At 40.9% G+C, this 17066-nt stretch overlaps 1 protein-coding gene across 5 annotated transcripts in view; it reads right to left on the bottom strand.

Moving 5' to 3' along the window:
• Positions 1 to 15637, bottom strand: part of col8a2 (collagen, type VIII, alpha 2) — a 44879-nt gene extending 29242 nt beyond the window's left edge. Inside the window, exons 1-3 of one of the 5 annotated variants that reach the window (XM_067505075.1) lie at positions 14857 to 15637; positions 14356 to 14435; positions 13963 to 14039 (exon numbers count right to left, since the gene is read on the bottom strand). The gene's annotated coding sequence lies outside the window, so the exon portion shown is untranslated. Of the gene's footprint in view, positions 1 to 13318; positions 13447 to 13962; positions 14040 to 14355; positions 14436 to 14856 lie in introns of those variants that run through there. The other 4 variants (XM_067505067.1, XM_067505083.1, XM_067505056.1 and 1 more) reach the window with 4 other exon arrangements.
• Positions 15638 to 17066: the final 1429 nt, after the last annotated feature.

Genomic DNA, 17066 nt, shown 5'->3' with positions numbered 1-17066 from the left:
AAAAAAGTCCCCTCCCCAGCGATGCAGTGCTGGTCCAAGCCCGGTAGAAATTGGGGAGGGTTGCGTCAGGAAGGGCATCCGGCGTAAAAACTGTGCCAAATCAACATGCGGACAATGATCCGCTGTGGCGACCCCGAACACACGGGATAAGCCGAAAGGAGAGTAGTAGATGTCTCAAAAAAGTCAGAATAACTTACTTCCCTACAAAATAACATGAATCCAGAAAATAATTCTAAATAAGTATGTACTCTATATTACCACTCTGTAAGAGTTTACACCTATGTTAGGGACATTCTGGGCTTTTACAATATTTACTATCTTACTTTAACTGATATGTTTACTGGCTAGCATTCATTAATTAGCCTTAAGCACAAAATACAGCTCAAGGGTTTATGTTTTGCCAGTACATGGTCACAAATCAAACTAGACAGATGACCAAAGTAGCAATTCATCCCAGGGAAGTTCTAACAAACGAAACAATGGATATCTGTACCAAATCTTATGGCAATCCATCCAATAGTCATCACGGGAATGATCCTGGTTAAAAAGGAAGACGTTCAAAATATAATAAGAACTCAGAGATATTTAGATATATTTAGCAAAAACGGATAAACATCATCCATACTTTGCACTGGACAGAAAGAGGCCCAGCCCCACTCCAATCACTTCCCATTTGTAAAAGGGACTTGGGAGTATTGTCACACAATGTAGCTTGCCATCATTGAAACACAGAGGGAACAACAGGGGGAGTGTTTGCATCAGCAGAAAGCCTCAACCAGTCCTCCGAATCTACCAGGCCCGTTTTCACACCACATTCTGGCTCCTTCTTTTGCTGACCTCATAAAACCTTTGAAGGCATATCGCAGTTAAAAACACACAGAAAATGCGTTTTTAGGTTGAGAGCCTTAGATTTTAAGCCATATAATTGTCTATAAAAAAAGTTTCAGGCACACTGAGGTCACAACTTCCCACAGAAGTTTTTAGTGCTTTACAATAGTTTTAAATATTCAAATATTCATTAGAATATAACAATGGGGATGTTCACATCTGTATGGCTAGTGATGAAATATATACAAATACAAAAGCAAAGCCTATTGTATGAAATGCTGCATAGGTAAAAATAAATTTTAATTAATCTTTTAAAAAAGTTGAAAACACATTCTGTTTACTTCTGAGAGACTCTGTGAGACATGGGCTAGAGTGTTTCTATGAGAAACAGAGATAGAGAAAGCGATGCGGGTTCAGGCTGGAGACCTGCTAGAGCAATTATCTTGTTCCTTAAACCTGCCGTTTAATGGAAATCCTAGGCCGTAGCCAAACTACACGCTTGTCTTTAGGTATGAACCTCAGGACTGGCCCACACCCCCTTCTCCCCCTCTCTCATTCCACCAAATATTTTCATAGGACGCCTGACTTCAGTGGCTCGCTAGTAGTTCCATAGGTGTGGAGAAACAAACTCTATTAAATGACCCTGGGATATTACCCCACTACACATACCACAGGCTCAATACATGTCATGCATTTTCTTTGTCACATCATACAAATTCACAATTTAAGTGTCTTTTCAATATCTTGTCAGTTGTGTCATCCCCTAATTTCATTCCCCTAACTTTAATCAGTTTAATAGCTCATGGATTTCACTCTGTATGAACAGTGTCTGTGTGTGTGTTTGTGTGTGTGTGTCTGTGTTTTTATTGCTACAGTAGCTGGAAATATGCAACCAGACTTCTCAGCTGTGAGCTGTTGTTATTTTAAGCCCCTTGGAGGTCTCCATATCACTCCCACTAAAACTGGCATTGGATACAAACTACAACCAGATGGAGAAGTTTTGCCATTGTTTTCCAGTTGAACATCATCTTTGCTCTAAGGGTATGTACTACACAATGGAAACAGATTGTATGGCTCATCTTTCCATCTTTGTCTCCGTCGTCTGTCACCCCTTTTCTCTCCCATTTCAAATACATATTTAACATATTTCCTTCATTTTGTTTCCTTGGCAGCCTCCCTGATCAAATCCCAGCCCACACACCAGGTGTGTCCTTGAGCAGGACAGTCAGCACTAGCTCCACGATTGCTGCCTGTGGCTGCCCATTGCTCCCTGAAGGGGGATGTATTAAATGCAGAAGACAAATTTCTTAGTAATATACAGGCTTAAATGTATATGCATTCAATAACAATAAAGTTTCTATTCTATTTTTCTCTAATGTAAGAAATCCAGTGAACCAATACTATTGAACAAAGGAAATTATAAAATAACAGGATTTTCAATTCAGAGCCAGAGGAGTAGCAGATTGCAGCCCATAAACGACCCCAAAATGACTTAAATTCCCGCGTATGTAAATTACCCACAAAGCTTCTCTTTCCTTTCAAATCACATATCCACTGCTGAAAAAGCATAACCCCAGGCCCCATCTGACGCGTCTCTTTAGCACGACTTTGTATGGTTTGGAAGCTAGCATGTTTACTTAGGTTTAAAGAGGTAGGAGTGAAAACCCCAACACACTTTGTGTGTTTCTTTTCTCTATGCAAAACTAGATGGGGACAGGAGACATCGCCTCATGCTGAAAGCAGTTTAAGAAAACTATACGTGTATTGGAGGTGGAGGTGGTGTATGTCGAGGTTGAGGTTTGTGGTAGTGGGGGCGTAAATGAGAACAAGCTAGTACATGTTCTTAAAATCAAAGGCTTTTAAATTGTCTGTAAAAATGTTCTGAGGTCTGAGCCTTTAGCACATCAGTATGGGTGAGGCAGCATACGTACATATAGGTGTTTTTGTGCATTTCTGGTGTGTGAGTGTGTTTGTGTGTGTATATATATATACATATATATACGCATATATATAATTCAGTGCATTTACACATACTTAAGTGACAAGGTTACAGTCGGCTTCTTCGAGAAAGCTGATTTCCTAACTGTCATGGAAACAGAAAAGCTGTTTTCTGAAATCAAGGTAGAGGATTAGGGAAACCGGTATTAGAATGTTCATGCTTTGGATGCTGGATGGAAATGATAACAATGGGAGACATTAAATCAAGACACAATTAGGAAATATCCATAAAGTCACAGAGGAGTGATTATCCAACATTGCTATCACTCTCTGCGCCATATATTTTTACTCACTTGGTTATGCTACCAACTGGCCAGGATGGTGTGGTATGTGAGAGTTGTGTTTAGATGGCTTTTCACAGCCCCTCAGTTGAGAATAGTGCAAATAGACATAATGCCGAAATAACAGTCGTCGGAATGCAACTCTGCATATGGAGTTGTTAGCCTTGGATGGAGATTCAAGGTTGTGAGACAGACAGACAAACTCTTCCAACTTTCCTGTTACACGTTGGTCTACTCTGCCATGTTTTCAGAGGAGGTTTCTATCTGAGGGTAGTCTGGGGTCTCACTGAGTGACTAAGTCAAACAACAGCAGCATAGGAGTGATTGGCTACACATAAATACAGGGGTAAATACAGTAAATGGATACAAGCGTGTGCTCCACGAGGTCAAATGTACAGCTAAATCTTTCCTGGCAAAATGTTACCACCACTGGGTCAGTATTTGGGCACTATGGACAAATATGGACAAATAACAGTGTATAAGCCCATAGAACTACACTGGTGGGAAATGTCTTACATTTAGTTGAGGGAAGAAGTAAACTGAGAACAGATAAGACTGGCAGGTACTGTATGTAAATTCTTCACACCTTTCTGCTATAACAAAATAATTTACCAGACTAGACAACTCAACTCCGTCTTGCACAAAAAAGAAAAGAAGCACAATGACATGAGAAGATTCAAAGTACAGACTTATAAACAAACATTGTCTGACTTACTTTTCCTGCATTTTCTTTCTACAACCCTTTACCCCTGGCCTGCCCATGCCGTAACTTTCCCTCCCTCTGTTTCCCCTGGACAACGTATTATAACGGCTGTGGTTTTTATTGGAATGACATATATGGCCCTTAAAATGCTGTTTGAATGATGGGTGCTGCCGTCTGTCCTCTGAGTGTGTGCATGTATGTGTTTATGCATGAGTGTGCCGGCTCCAGACCCCATTTCCATTAGCGATGCCAAACTTCTTTCACCCACCCATCTAACCCTCCCCCAGACCTCCACCTCCACCCCAGTTCTTGATGTTCACCACATCTCCCACAGTGGTCACACTCATTTTTGCTTGTGTGCCTTTTTTCCCTTTCTGCCTCTGCTTCTTTCTCCACACCATGGGGAAAAACACAAAACAACAATTGCCCTCTCAAACTCATAAGGTAATGGCTACAATTTGCTTATCGCACAAGCACAGATGTGTAAATAAATGAAGTCTAGACTGATACTAAAGACAAAACCCTTCCATCTGGGTTTAAACTAGGTTTCCAAAAGCATAAATCAACAGAATAAAAAAGATTTTTGTTCTAAGACATGTTTAAGAAACTAATCCGGTTTTGGCCAGTCCTAATATCAATATCTGTACATCAGATGATTTTCTCAGCTGACAAACGTCACCGTTACTTGCTTTGCCTGCATGTCGAAGCATGTGTGCATATGCTCTCACCCTCCAGACACTTTGTGTAACTGTCTGAAGTCTTGTTGCTGAAAAGAAAATGTGCTGAAAAGGATTACAGACACATACCAGACGCCCTCTGCAGAGTGAATGATGGACCAATGAAGGAACATAGGGAAAGAAAATGCTGTGAGGCCATAGGATGAAGTTCATCTGAGGTTACAGATGATGCATGATAAGATTCCTTCCTCACGGAGCTAAGAATATGAAAATGATTCATAAAGTTTGCATCTGCATGAGAACAAGGGTGATGCTTATATGTGTTTTGCAAACTATGCACAAGAACAACAGTGCTGTCATGCCATTCCTTGACAATGGACAGACAAGACATGTGGGCAGTATCTTAGCGAAATGTCAAAATGGCTAAAAGGACACAACAGAGGACAGAATCAAAATGTGCCAGACAGAACGGATTCCACAGACAGGCTGAGACTGTGAATATGCTGTTGTGTCTGGCAAGGCTTTGAAATATTTGGACAATTTTGGACCCTGGCAGCATTACAGCTAATGCTTTTCTTTTCCCCTCCTCTTGGAATAATCACACAGTATAATGGGGCAGTATAATGGGTAAGGACGAAGGCAGGAGGAGTGTCACATGGAGTAGATTAGAAGATTAATCGATGCAGACTCCATGGAGTACATTCCTAAACTTTGATCCCCCATTTGTTTGATATGCACAACTGATCAAAAAGGAAAGCAGCAGTGAGAAAACCCGGAGCTCAGCTTCTGTTTCATGAAGTTTTGGTCCCCCTATATATGCCTCTCGAAGTGTGTGCAAGTGTTACAATTGACTTAAGAAGTACTTTCTGCTATTTTCACCTAGAACATTCCTCTAATAATGGTAGCCATATTGAAAACATTCCTTACACTGTTGAACCATATTTGATAATATCTTCCCAGCCCTGTAATGACAGTGGAAGCCTAATGGTTAGAGAAGAAAGTTTGTGACTGGAAATATTTCTGCATTAAAACTATATGACTATCATCACTTTCTGCCCACTGGGAGATACCTTTTGACAAAGAAAACACTGGAGAAAACAGCACAACATCTGTAATCAACAGAAATCTCCATGGGAACAGAAGAAGATATGAAAGATATGTTAGCAAATCTGGATACTGAATACAGCTCACTGGGGAAAGGCCCTTAATTCATTAGGACAATGTAACAGTGTACTGTGCTGACTTGGAAGTGGTGTGCACACCCTCCCTGTTAAAGGGGTCTGAATTTCTCATTGTTTCCATGTGAGGGTGGATGGCTATTTGTGCCTTTCCCTACTTACTGTAGCTACACCTGGATTGTCTCAGCTGGACTCTTTCAGCATTAAAGAGGACGAAATGTTCTAGCCGATCCACTCCCCGAGCAGGATTAACTGTATGTGCTTCTCCTTTGATTTCTGATAAGGTCCATCAATATGAGCAACCCCTTTCACAGTGAGCAAACCTCTAACTCTTCTGCCTCTTCACTGCCTCTCTGCTCCCAACATGAGGTTTGAATCAGCAGGCTGTCATATGGCAGGGACACATCATTCTGGACACAATCTCTCACTGTGATGTACTGGCGGACATGTCTGCATCCTCGACTCTTCCTCTGTCTCCCTGTTATCCCTCCCTCTTCCTTCCAGTCTATGAGAAATAAAGAACACGCCTTAGCCCTTTAATGGAAGTCAGTGACTGGAGTAGAGTGAATGGATCCTATATTGAAGGGCTGCATGAAAAACGGCTGCTGCTGAATAAGCTACAGAATATTAAAGCAGCACCATCTGACTCACATAAAGCATTTTATTCTTCAAAACTACACCGATTTTTGCCTTCTCCAGTGATTAATTACACAAAAGGTTTAGCTGATTGTTGTAGTTCTGGGGTATTACTGAGCTTGTTGCTCAACTTAAGAAATGAGCCCATGTTCCCAACAGGGTAAACAAACATTGGAGTAGCAAAGAGGTTGTGGCAAAGTGAAGTAGACTAATTCATGAAGGAATGATCTGTGTCTGAGAGCACACACATGGCCCCTGCATCTTTCTGTTGACACTGGTTTAAATTTTCAGCCAGATCAAAGACGCCACATGGCTGCTACAAACTGCATGTTCATCAGACCAAAGCTTATTTTCTCTTTTCTGCTTCTTTTACCTTCAGATCTTTTCTTGTACGTTCACCTCGGCTTGCCTTTTCCCCACAATAACCGCTCCTTCAATTTCTCCTATCTTCATTTAGTCCTACTTCATTGTTCTTTCCTTCTTTTCCAAATGGATCCATCACCTTCTCTCTTTTCTAACCCTTCCTGATGTTTCCCATATACTCATCACACTTTCACCACATGTCAGGAAAACTTGGGTTTGTGTGGTTTCTGCCCACTTTTAGGAGCCATCCAGCTCTGGCTCCTTTGGGTTGGTTGTCGGTTCAGCTTGTGGAGCAGACCGGGGCCCACTGTTAGGAAATGACCACTTCTCTGGATCAAATTATCAATAAGGCTGCACAACAGGACTTATTCCTGGCGGCTAAAAGAGGACAAAGAAGGAAAAGTTGTGAGAGAAAGTGGCCATCTGCAAACCACATGAAAGTGAGTGGCAATTGATTCAAAGCCCTCCTTAATAAAGAATCGTGTTGGTTGGACAAAGGATACCCTCCCAGAAGTGGTTGTACTTTTGTAACATTAACTGTCCACACAGTCACAGGCTTGCATGGTTAACATCAGGTCTTTCCGTCTGCTTTTTCTGCAATCTATCATTCACAGAACATCCAAGTTGTTAAACAGGTCATGTAAATCTTTAACCTTCACTTCTGCTATGCTTTATGAACACAGCTGTGTTCGTACAATAATCTATCAAATTATCATACATGGAATGTACAATTTAGCATATTTAAGGTAAGTATAACTGCTTAACAATTTTTCAATGAGGCACCCCTAAATGAAATACCAGTTTTTATAAGGAAAATCTTTTCATACTTGCTTAAGTTTAAATTGACAGACAAAACACAGGAAATGTGTGATGGAGAGGCAAACAGTAAGGCTGTCATCCAATTATTCTTGTGTTTGTTGATCTAAGGCTTCAGTGTGCAGCATCTAAAACATTCTCAATGAAACTGTACTCCACTTGTATCCATCCTAAATTGTTTCTGTAGGCAGATCAATAACCCTTCCTGTCTTGCAAGGATGAAACAAAATAATTCTTCTTCAAAGCTTCTTTAAGCACGTGGGAATGCTGCCAAGCAGCACTGCCTCTCCTGTCTAACTCTGGGAAGCATTACATACAGTATAGTGTAGGGATAAACAGAAACAAGATTGCTGTAGTTAAGACCATGCACACACAACATAAAACCAACTTAGCGGAGCAATGCTCATGATCGACCTGGAATGAACACAAAGTCGCTTTTTCATTTCACTACTTTCCTGCTGATTACAGGAAATAATTAGTACAAAAGCTGATTGTGTTGTATGCTAATGCCCGTGAGTGTTGAATTATGAAACATGTTGCTCAGTGGGCTGTACAGAATGGATTAAATCTCTAATCCAAGATCATTTAAAAGTAAAGTCTGCGGGAACCAGGGCCCTGCAATTTGTAATGGTTTCATTTATTTTCCTTACTGTCTTTGTGTGGAATTAGGCTCAATAAACATACTATTTTAGTGTGCACAGAAATTGCATCACTGAATGTGTAAGGCGGCTTATGTAATGCATAGTACAAACCCAAACTCCACTTTAGGATATAATTCCTTATAAATGTAGCTCTTTGAGAAACATTGGAGCCAAACTATATTTCAGGTGTTTATCTGGGCACAGATTGGTAACCCCTGCTAGTTTGTTTAAGGCTGGAGGAAAGAGTGTTCATAGATGTTCATGATCATGTGGCGGGCACCTGCAGACCTGGCAGAGTGATTTATATGTAATAGGACTTTAAACACACTGACGGCCTTGTGTGTTTCCATTGCACATCATGCTGAATAGTATTTACATTACCATTATAAGGGTAGTAGATGTCGTCTCCTGGGACATCTTTAAGTCATTGCCTTTTTCTCTCATTGGAATGAACAGTTAATCATTTTTAAGAATCAGTTTTTTATTGCACAAGTGCAATTTTTGCTCCATTTCAATGCTAAAAACATTGAAAAAATATAAGTTTATAAACATGTCTTAATCTTCACATGGAACCTGCAAAGAAAGTGAGGGAGACTGGACTTTTAACAAATAAGCTGCTAAATAGTGAATAAGGCTGGATTAAAGGTCGTGGTCAAGATACTGAACAGTATAGCATGAACCACAGCTATATATTAACATTATTCACCAATATCCTTCAGTTAACTTTTAAAACACATCTTGGATTAAGTCTGACCACATTACAGTTCAGCACTAATGAATATTATACTACCTGCCCATGTACTGAATCCTTTGGGCAATAAAGAAGATTTTTCTATTATAGTTCCAAACAATGTGTTTCCAGGCTTTTGCTAGAAATAATAATAAATAATGAACTTTGTAGACCAACAAGTCCTCCAGCCTTTATGCCCATAAAACTTGTTTGCCCCTACACTCTGGTACTGAAACAGTACCCTTATTTAGGTAGGTAGGTATCTGTTGAAATTGCATCAGGCACCAAAGTGACACTGAATTACAACTATCTAAACGTAACAATTTAGTTAGTTGGTTAGGTTTAGGCACTATATAAACATGGTAAGGGTTAGATAAAATGTTTACCGTAAAACAGGCAGTATTATAATAACTACAGTCTGTAGATGTCACCAAATGGTAATACATCTTTAGGTAATTATGGCTGCTGGTACAATCAGCCTTTCTTTATGTATTTTACAGGTGGACAGTTACTTCTGTGGAAATATTACAGTATGTCTGTAGTGTATTTGCATCACATTAAACCCCATTTTGCTGCCCCCAAGTGGACAAAAATCTAATAATGCTTCAAATATATGATATCATATACTGTAAATATTTTTCATTTGCGAGCTTTCTGTTTCTGGAACAATGTCATATGAGATTTAAAAATAATATGACCCTGATTACTGTGGATCAAAAAAGCTTTATTTGTCGAACTATTCCTTTAGCTGATGCATGTTTAACGATGAGGTAATTTGTGGAACGAAACTTGCTGATAAATGGTAGATATGAGGTTGCTTTCTGCTACTGAAGCTTGGGGAAAATTCCACCGTGTGTGATCACAAAATACATGTGTCATTTAGTAAGCATCAATTTCCTACTCAGAAACTTTGGCTCAGAGAAGTAAAATGCTTTTTATCATCCTGCTCCAAGGGGACCATAACAACACAATAACCCCTTTCTCTTTTCTCTTATTACAAACACCTAAATCAAGCACATGTCTAAATCAAGCTCAGACTGAACAATAACAAAGTCTGGTCTCATAAGAGCTTTTTCCAATCCCTTATTCAATATTGACCCATCAGAGAGAGATGTATCCATACTGCATCTGAAGGAAAATCATAAAAATAAACAGTTGGCTTGGTACGTATGACTGTAACAAGATAAAAAGAAGGATAATATGAGTTTTATGCTGAGGAGTTGACCCCTCTTAAGAGCTGGCCCAGCGTCCTGCTTTTGGAAGCCCCATCAAAAGTTCTTGCCAGACACTGAACTGTGGGGCAATAAATGAGAGGTACCAAAGTCCACGCTGTAAACACACCAAACAATACCCCATATATACCACATATACCGTACACTCATGCATACAAGCATTTGCTCTTCACAGCCAGCCAAACTTATAACAATCATCATTTGGATTTCATCAAACAGTTCCTCAAACCAGCCGGGGTAACTATTGTTTCCTTGTATAAAAAAAAAATAGAACCAGGGAAAATTACGCCTCGGATGAAGAACGTAAGATTTCACATCCCATTAACTAAGAACAGCAATGGTGCTACACGAACACTGAGGCTTTAGTTTGTGTTTGTTCCTTCTGGAGACTTTCTGAAAACATGAGCAGCTGCGACACACCATTGGAAAAATATAGATCGGACTCCAGGAAGCATTGCTCAATACTTGTTTTGTTAGTGGATTAGTTTCTGCGCCTTGTTCAGGCCTCACTGACTAAACGCGAGGTCTGGCATTGAAGTTTACCATAGGGGTTTTGATTTGAGCCCAGTAAAGAGGGGTTGGAGTCTAGACCAGGAAAAAACTGTGGGATGGACCGAAAGAAGGCAAGAACCAGGGGCAATTTGAGCACAGTAAAAACAAGTGGGGATGTTAAAAGGAGGAAAAAGTGGTAATAAAATGATGATAGTTCTCCAACTCCTCCTGCTTGTGTCTCATACTTGTGTCTGTGATAAGTTCCTTTTGATAGCTGTAGAGGGCATTTTGTCAAACACCTTCAAGCTTACAGGCCCATCTAAGACAGAACTGCTGCTGACAGAATCAATTGGAGCAGGATGAAAAATAACGAGGGGCGTCTGCCCAGCCTCCCCAACGGTTGATCTCCCTGGCTTTCTCTGCCCCCCCGTTGCTCCCAGACAAGAAATAAAGTGGGAAACACAGTTAAATATGGAGACATAAACAGAGACTAACACAGAAAAAGAGAAATTAATAAATGAAGCTGCCAAAATTTCAGTTCACTCAAAACAAAATTAGAATAGTGGAAAACTCCAAAAACACACTTTTTTGTTTTCTTCCTCCTCCACTTCCACCTCCTCTCTCTGTCCTCTGGCTCATACAGAGCTAAGAGCCAAAACAATGTCCTTCAATACAAGGACCTGATTAATAATGTGCTGGTTCATCCACTCTGGAGGGCTGTATATTTGTGCGGATTCACTATCTGCTGTATAGCTGACTGCCTTCCACATATATCAGCTGCATGTCCAAGCCAAGATGACTACTGGCAATGTGCAAATAAGCCTAGACAGTATAAACACATGAGGCAAAGGGAAGTACTGGGAGATTAGATACAAATCTTCATGCATCTGCGCATAAAAATATGTTTCAGTCTTTTACTGTCTGTGTCTCTTTTTTCTCTCCTTTTTAGTTGAAAAAGAAATCTGGCCTATTATTCTTGAATGTTATGGTCCAGGCTCTAATTAAGACCAATGCCTGTATTCTGTTTCCACTGTCCTTCATTGCAATTCTTCATTCAAAAGGAGCAGCACTTAGCATGCCTTGTGCATAAAATGTGTGCACTAGAGTCACGTACGTTATGTGCTTGAGTTTGGGGCTGTAATGACAGACTACAAGCGCACTTTAAGAAAACACACACTTGCTTGGAAAAGTCTTTAAAATGTGCCCTGTTTTCACTCCATGTCTTCTATATGCTAATGTACCTATTAAACAAAAGGACCATAAACAATGTGAGTGGGTGTGTGTCTGTGTGTGTGTGTGTGTGTGTGTGTGTGTGTGTGTTCTGAAGGTGTTTGGGTTCCAGGAAAGTAAGGGAATAAATGGGCGTTTGCCTTTCCTTGAGAATGAGTGGCATTCTCCTTCATTTCCTGTTAACACGGCATAAGAGTCGGAATAATAGAGGCACATGTGTTCGGCCACTCTTGTGCAAACACACACACACATACACACAGACACACACACACACACACACACACACACGCATATGAAAAAGCATATACAGTTATACACTAAAGAACCAATTGGCAATGTACAATGTCGAGGTTTAAGCATTGTTAAAATCATCCTTAAAGAACAATACGGACATAACTGTGACTTCATCATACCTCAGATGTTCCTGAAATGTGTTGTAACAGCTTGAGCCTGTTATTTAGTCACAGATGTAACTAATAATGATCAAAAAGAACTACCTTGAATATTGTTAGTGTTATGGGCAAATTTGGGGCAGAATTCAGTTTTTCAGGTGACTCAAAAAGCTGTGATATTTACGCACAAACACAACAACGATTAAACTCTAAACTCCAAGGTGCCATGTGTTTTTAGCATGTCTGTTTGTCTATGTGCCAGTTATTGGCCAGGTATTGTGCCCCCTTGTGGCCACAACATTTCACAAGTTAAAGGGAAAAAAAGACACTGAAGTTATCACAGTCAGACAGTTACAGCTAATACAAGTTCAAACTCCTTGTAATTTAAACACTTAAATTTGTTATGCTTTCTGCTTTTTGAAAAAAATGCTCTCATCCTGTCTGATGAGAATATTTTTCACACCAGGAATAAGCAAAATAAGGCTCTTTTTAGCTGCTCCTATCTCTTTTAACCTTGACATCAGACAGGACTGATTACATACTGAAAAAATGGCCATTAACTTTTTTAATTTTTCAAAATTGAACGAGCGGATGTTAATTTTGAAATCCTCAGTTCAACACATTCTGGCCTTTAAAGTAACTGCAGTTGGCATAAGAAGCCAAGAGCCTATGTGAGCAGTAGATTTGGCAATGGTCTGGGTGAGTGTGTTCATCTGTGCAAAATGTGTGTGTATGTGTTGGGAAGGGGTTTTCAATCTCTGTAGATGTTTGCATTGCTCAGAGCATAAAATTTGCATGTGTGTGACACTGTGCACTCAGCATGACTGTTGTTTGTGGATAGTTAGTCATGATTTGGCACATTGTATCAAAGGCGTGAAGGGCCAGCTGGTTGGAGGCTGTTTGTCACAGTTATGAACATCCCACTCACACTTGAGCTGCTTGTAACCACCACTAACCAAATTGCTGACCAGTCACCATCAAATGCAAAACAGAGAATCCCAGTTAGTGGTATAAGGTTGTCGTGGTTACAGCCAAACGTTGCCATGGCCTATGTGTGAGGCGTTGCCAAGCAAAAAGCCAGTGATGCTGGCAGCAGAAGAGAAAAGCATAAATTTTCTTACCTGTGGGTTCTTTAATAGAAATAAAGAGAAGGTGGGAAGCCAACTAGAAACCACTAAATCTGTTGGATAGGCCTTGAACTTTATGAGCAAATATTACTTTGAACAGGAAAGCTGTTGAGAGCTGTAAAGACGCTGCTGTGCACCGGCAGCACTACAGACCTGAGAACTTCTGTCGTGCCTCACTGCCAGGGGGGGGAAGAGTTCAGGCTTTAGTGTGCATCCATTCAGCCACTCACCATGAAGATTGTGTAACACATTTTGATTCTCACACACATTCAGTCAACCAGGAGCATGCATGTGTAGTTACACGTGCACCAACACACTGAAACACACGCAAATGCAAATCCAGTTTTCTTGAAAAAAGCCAGTGAAATAGTGGGATGCCGCCAAATGTTTTGGGATTTCAGAACTCTAGCCCACTGTCTCTTCCAGACTTTCTGCTTCGTCTTGCTTTTTCTTACTGGCACTTTATTCCTCCATCTCTCTCTGTCCCCCTCTACCTCTACTTTGTGCACTGATACACATGTGATTGAAAAATGTGATTAATGCATTTTTAGATCTCTTTATTTTTGGACATTTTGCCCCTTCCTTTTTGTACATGTCTTTAAATCTGTCTTTCTCTGTTATTCTGTCGAGCGGGATACCTGAGGACTCACAGTCCTGGCTATCTCTCAGCTTTCTGTGTTGTGATGGAGGGATGTCGTTACAGTGGAATGCAGTGCTGCTTGCCAGTGGCGTCACAGTGGATGGACAGAGTGAAGCAGCAGGGAGAAGAGAAGAGAAGAGAAGAGAAAAATAAGTCCAGTGTGTCGATTTTCACTATTCTTTAACTGTCGTACATTCCTCTCAAAATATAAAGATTATTACATGCTTTGTTTGCCAAATCTATCAACAAGCTGCTGTCCATGCCAACAAGCTGTTACATTCACATGATCCATCCACATGGCCACATGGAGCATGTCTGTTATAGAGCCAAACCCACTGTGCATTTCCCACTACCACACTGCCCCAGCTCGATACACACTCCCAGTACCCACCACGCCTACTTTAACATCATCAGCAGAAGTCAGCGATGTCAGTGGGTATGGCTGCATCAACAGCGTCTTGGCACAAGCACCTGAAAACGTACATGCACAAAGCAGATTCTAGGACCATGATTTATACCAAAACTTTTAGAGCAGAGTGACATCCCTTTCAAAAGTACAGCAATAAAAGTTCCTTAACTTTCAAATTTAGAGTCAGTCTCCATACGCTGTCCATAAGTATATGCTGGAGGTAGGTGAACAAATTGTACTGGTGCTTTACAATCAGCAACTTTTTACTCTGTGAACTAGCTTAGGACTGAGAAGAATTATGCAGGTCCCATGACTAAGATATTGCAGCGCCTGTTTTATATTTTTATAAATTTCTTTTCCTTTCCTGTTCATCCCTTCTGTTTCTTTTGGCCACAGTAATTTCAGCCACATGTGCTAAAAGTACAGAGATGACAGGAGGATTCTGCCAAACCCTAAAGAAAAAAGAGGGCAGGTAGGACTTACCTTTCTCTCCTCACAGGGCTGAGGGGCAGGGGATGCACTTAGTAAGGGCAACAGTAGGTTTGAGCTTCAGGTGGGTCTGTCTTCTACCTCCCTCCTTGTTTTAGCCACGCTTGTCTCCCATGAGGTGTGATGGGATCAGATATTCAGTGAACATGCAGCCAAAAAAGAGGAGTAACGTCCTCCTGGTTAAAGAGCTGCAACCCTGAATTGGTCCAGTGCTGCTCAAAAGTGCCGAAAAAAACAAACAAAAAAAACAAAAAAACAGTTAGGATTTTTTTCAACTGCAGGTGGAGCAAATTGTTTAACTTTTATATATCTGCCTTCAGCAAAAAAACAAGAAGTCCATCCATGTGTCTCTTGGTAGAGATAGTGAAAGTGAGGCAAAGGATGAAAGGAGAGGGGAATGTCCTCTCTGTGCCGTTTTCAAGCTGTCCAGACGCAGGACTGAGGAGCACCTTCCTAAACTGTGCGTTCTCGCTCTCCAGGGTGGAAAGTAGGAGGGAAGGAGCGAGGGAGCAGGACAGAGGGGGAGAGAGAGTAACAGTGGAGTAAGACTCAGTCGGTCAGGCAGGCAGGCAGGCAGGCAGGCAGGCAGGCAGGCAGGCAGCAGGGCAATGTATATTGAGCTAAAGGCTGTGGGTCCAAGCCAGCTGCAGTCACACTCACAGGTCTTATAACCCAGGGGCTGTGCACCTCGCTGCTACAATCTCCCTAAATTACTTGATGATCGCTCTCTCACTGGTTTATTTTGGGAAAGACAGACAGGATTGTTTGGTGGGTTAAGCCCCTTCATACAAAAAGCAAGTGTCTGTGGCTGGCTACGCCGAGGAAGGAGGGGAGTTAGCCGGATGGGGTGGGGCAGCTGCTTGAGGAGGGGTGGAGTAGGATGAAGAGGACGGAAGGGAATGAAGAGATAGAAATGAGAAGAAGGGGATTCTGAGGCTTCACTGGCCCATGTTTTGCCTTCCTCGTTTTTTTCTTCTTGCCAATGCAACCTTGCAAGGAATTATACCTTCAAACATGCTCACAAATCAAATCATCTAAATACAGACAGGAAACACCCCAGAGTTTAACCCAAAACTTTGCAGTTTGCCAATTAGCTCCAGGGACCAATAAGTAGTCTGTGTAGATGACATAACACTGGACAGATGTAATAGATAAAAGGGCATTGTGTTGTCACTCAAAACCTGCAGCAGATTGCGTATAATCATTACATGATAGCAGCCTCTTGGGTTTAATCAGAGCTCGGCAGTTAATGACATTGGTTTACATTTCACTACTACAGCCTATCTATTCATTGCTACACAATGTATCATATAGACATTACACTGAAGATGAGCGATGCATTTGCAGGGAAAACTCATAAATTCTCATCAAAATGGGCAATTAGAAATCATGTTTATGACGTTAGTGAACAAACTGGATAAGCTACAGTCGTTTCTTATCATTCACAGAGTAACTTCCAACTGAAAAAAAGGTTTAGTAATACCAGTACAGGCTTAGCATTCAGTGTTTAATTGGCAGACTGTTAGCTGGGCCTGTACTTTGGTAGTGGACCTTGAAGAGCAAGATGTTCTGTGCTTGAGATTGGATAAGCCAGAGGAAAGCTGGCCTAGCCTTTTCCTGAAAGACCCACTGGGACTAAGCCATTGGCTGAGTTAGGGATCAGATAGAGACTGCGATTCCAAGTAGAGGACAGAGAGAGGGAAGAATCACAAAAAAGCTCAGTGACATTTGTCTAAGTTTTTACACATCACCACGTTGTGCCAGTTTGGACTGATCTATTAAATTGTTTTTCATTTCGACAGCATCAACACAATCATTGCTTTAGTCATTGCATGATTTCCAGCTGGTTATCAACAGCTGGCAGTCCTGCTGAATCGTGCTCATTCATCTTTTGCCAATGCAGACTAATAAATATACCCAGACTGCATCTAGGGAGGGTCAACCAACCATTAAAACCAATACCAGGCTATGAGAACTATAGGCTAAATAAAGGGCATATATTTAATTTGAGTGACTGCTTAAAGTGGATATGACCCAGATGCAGTACTATGTGTTTGTTTTGATATCTTTGAGGAAATTCTATCAACATCAGATTAGCAAAAATGATTAAACATTGATTTGAAGGAATAAAGCACAGAATTGAGTCATAAACATATACTCATATGATCCGTCATATACTTGCCCGATTGTTGATTGTGCAATAG

This window comes from Channa argus, chromosome 1 (assembly GCF_033026475.1).
Source record: "Channa argus isolate prfri chromosome 1, Channa argus male v1.0, whole genome shotgun sequence".
Taxonomy (NCBI): domain Eukaryota; kingdom Metazoa; phylum Chordata; class Actinopteri; order Anabantiformes; family Channidae; genus Channa; species Channa argus.
This window is presented reverse-complemented; position numbering and strand designations above follow the sequence as displayed.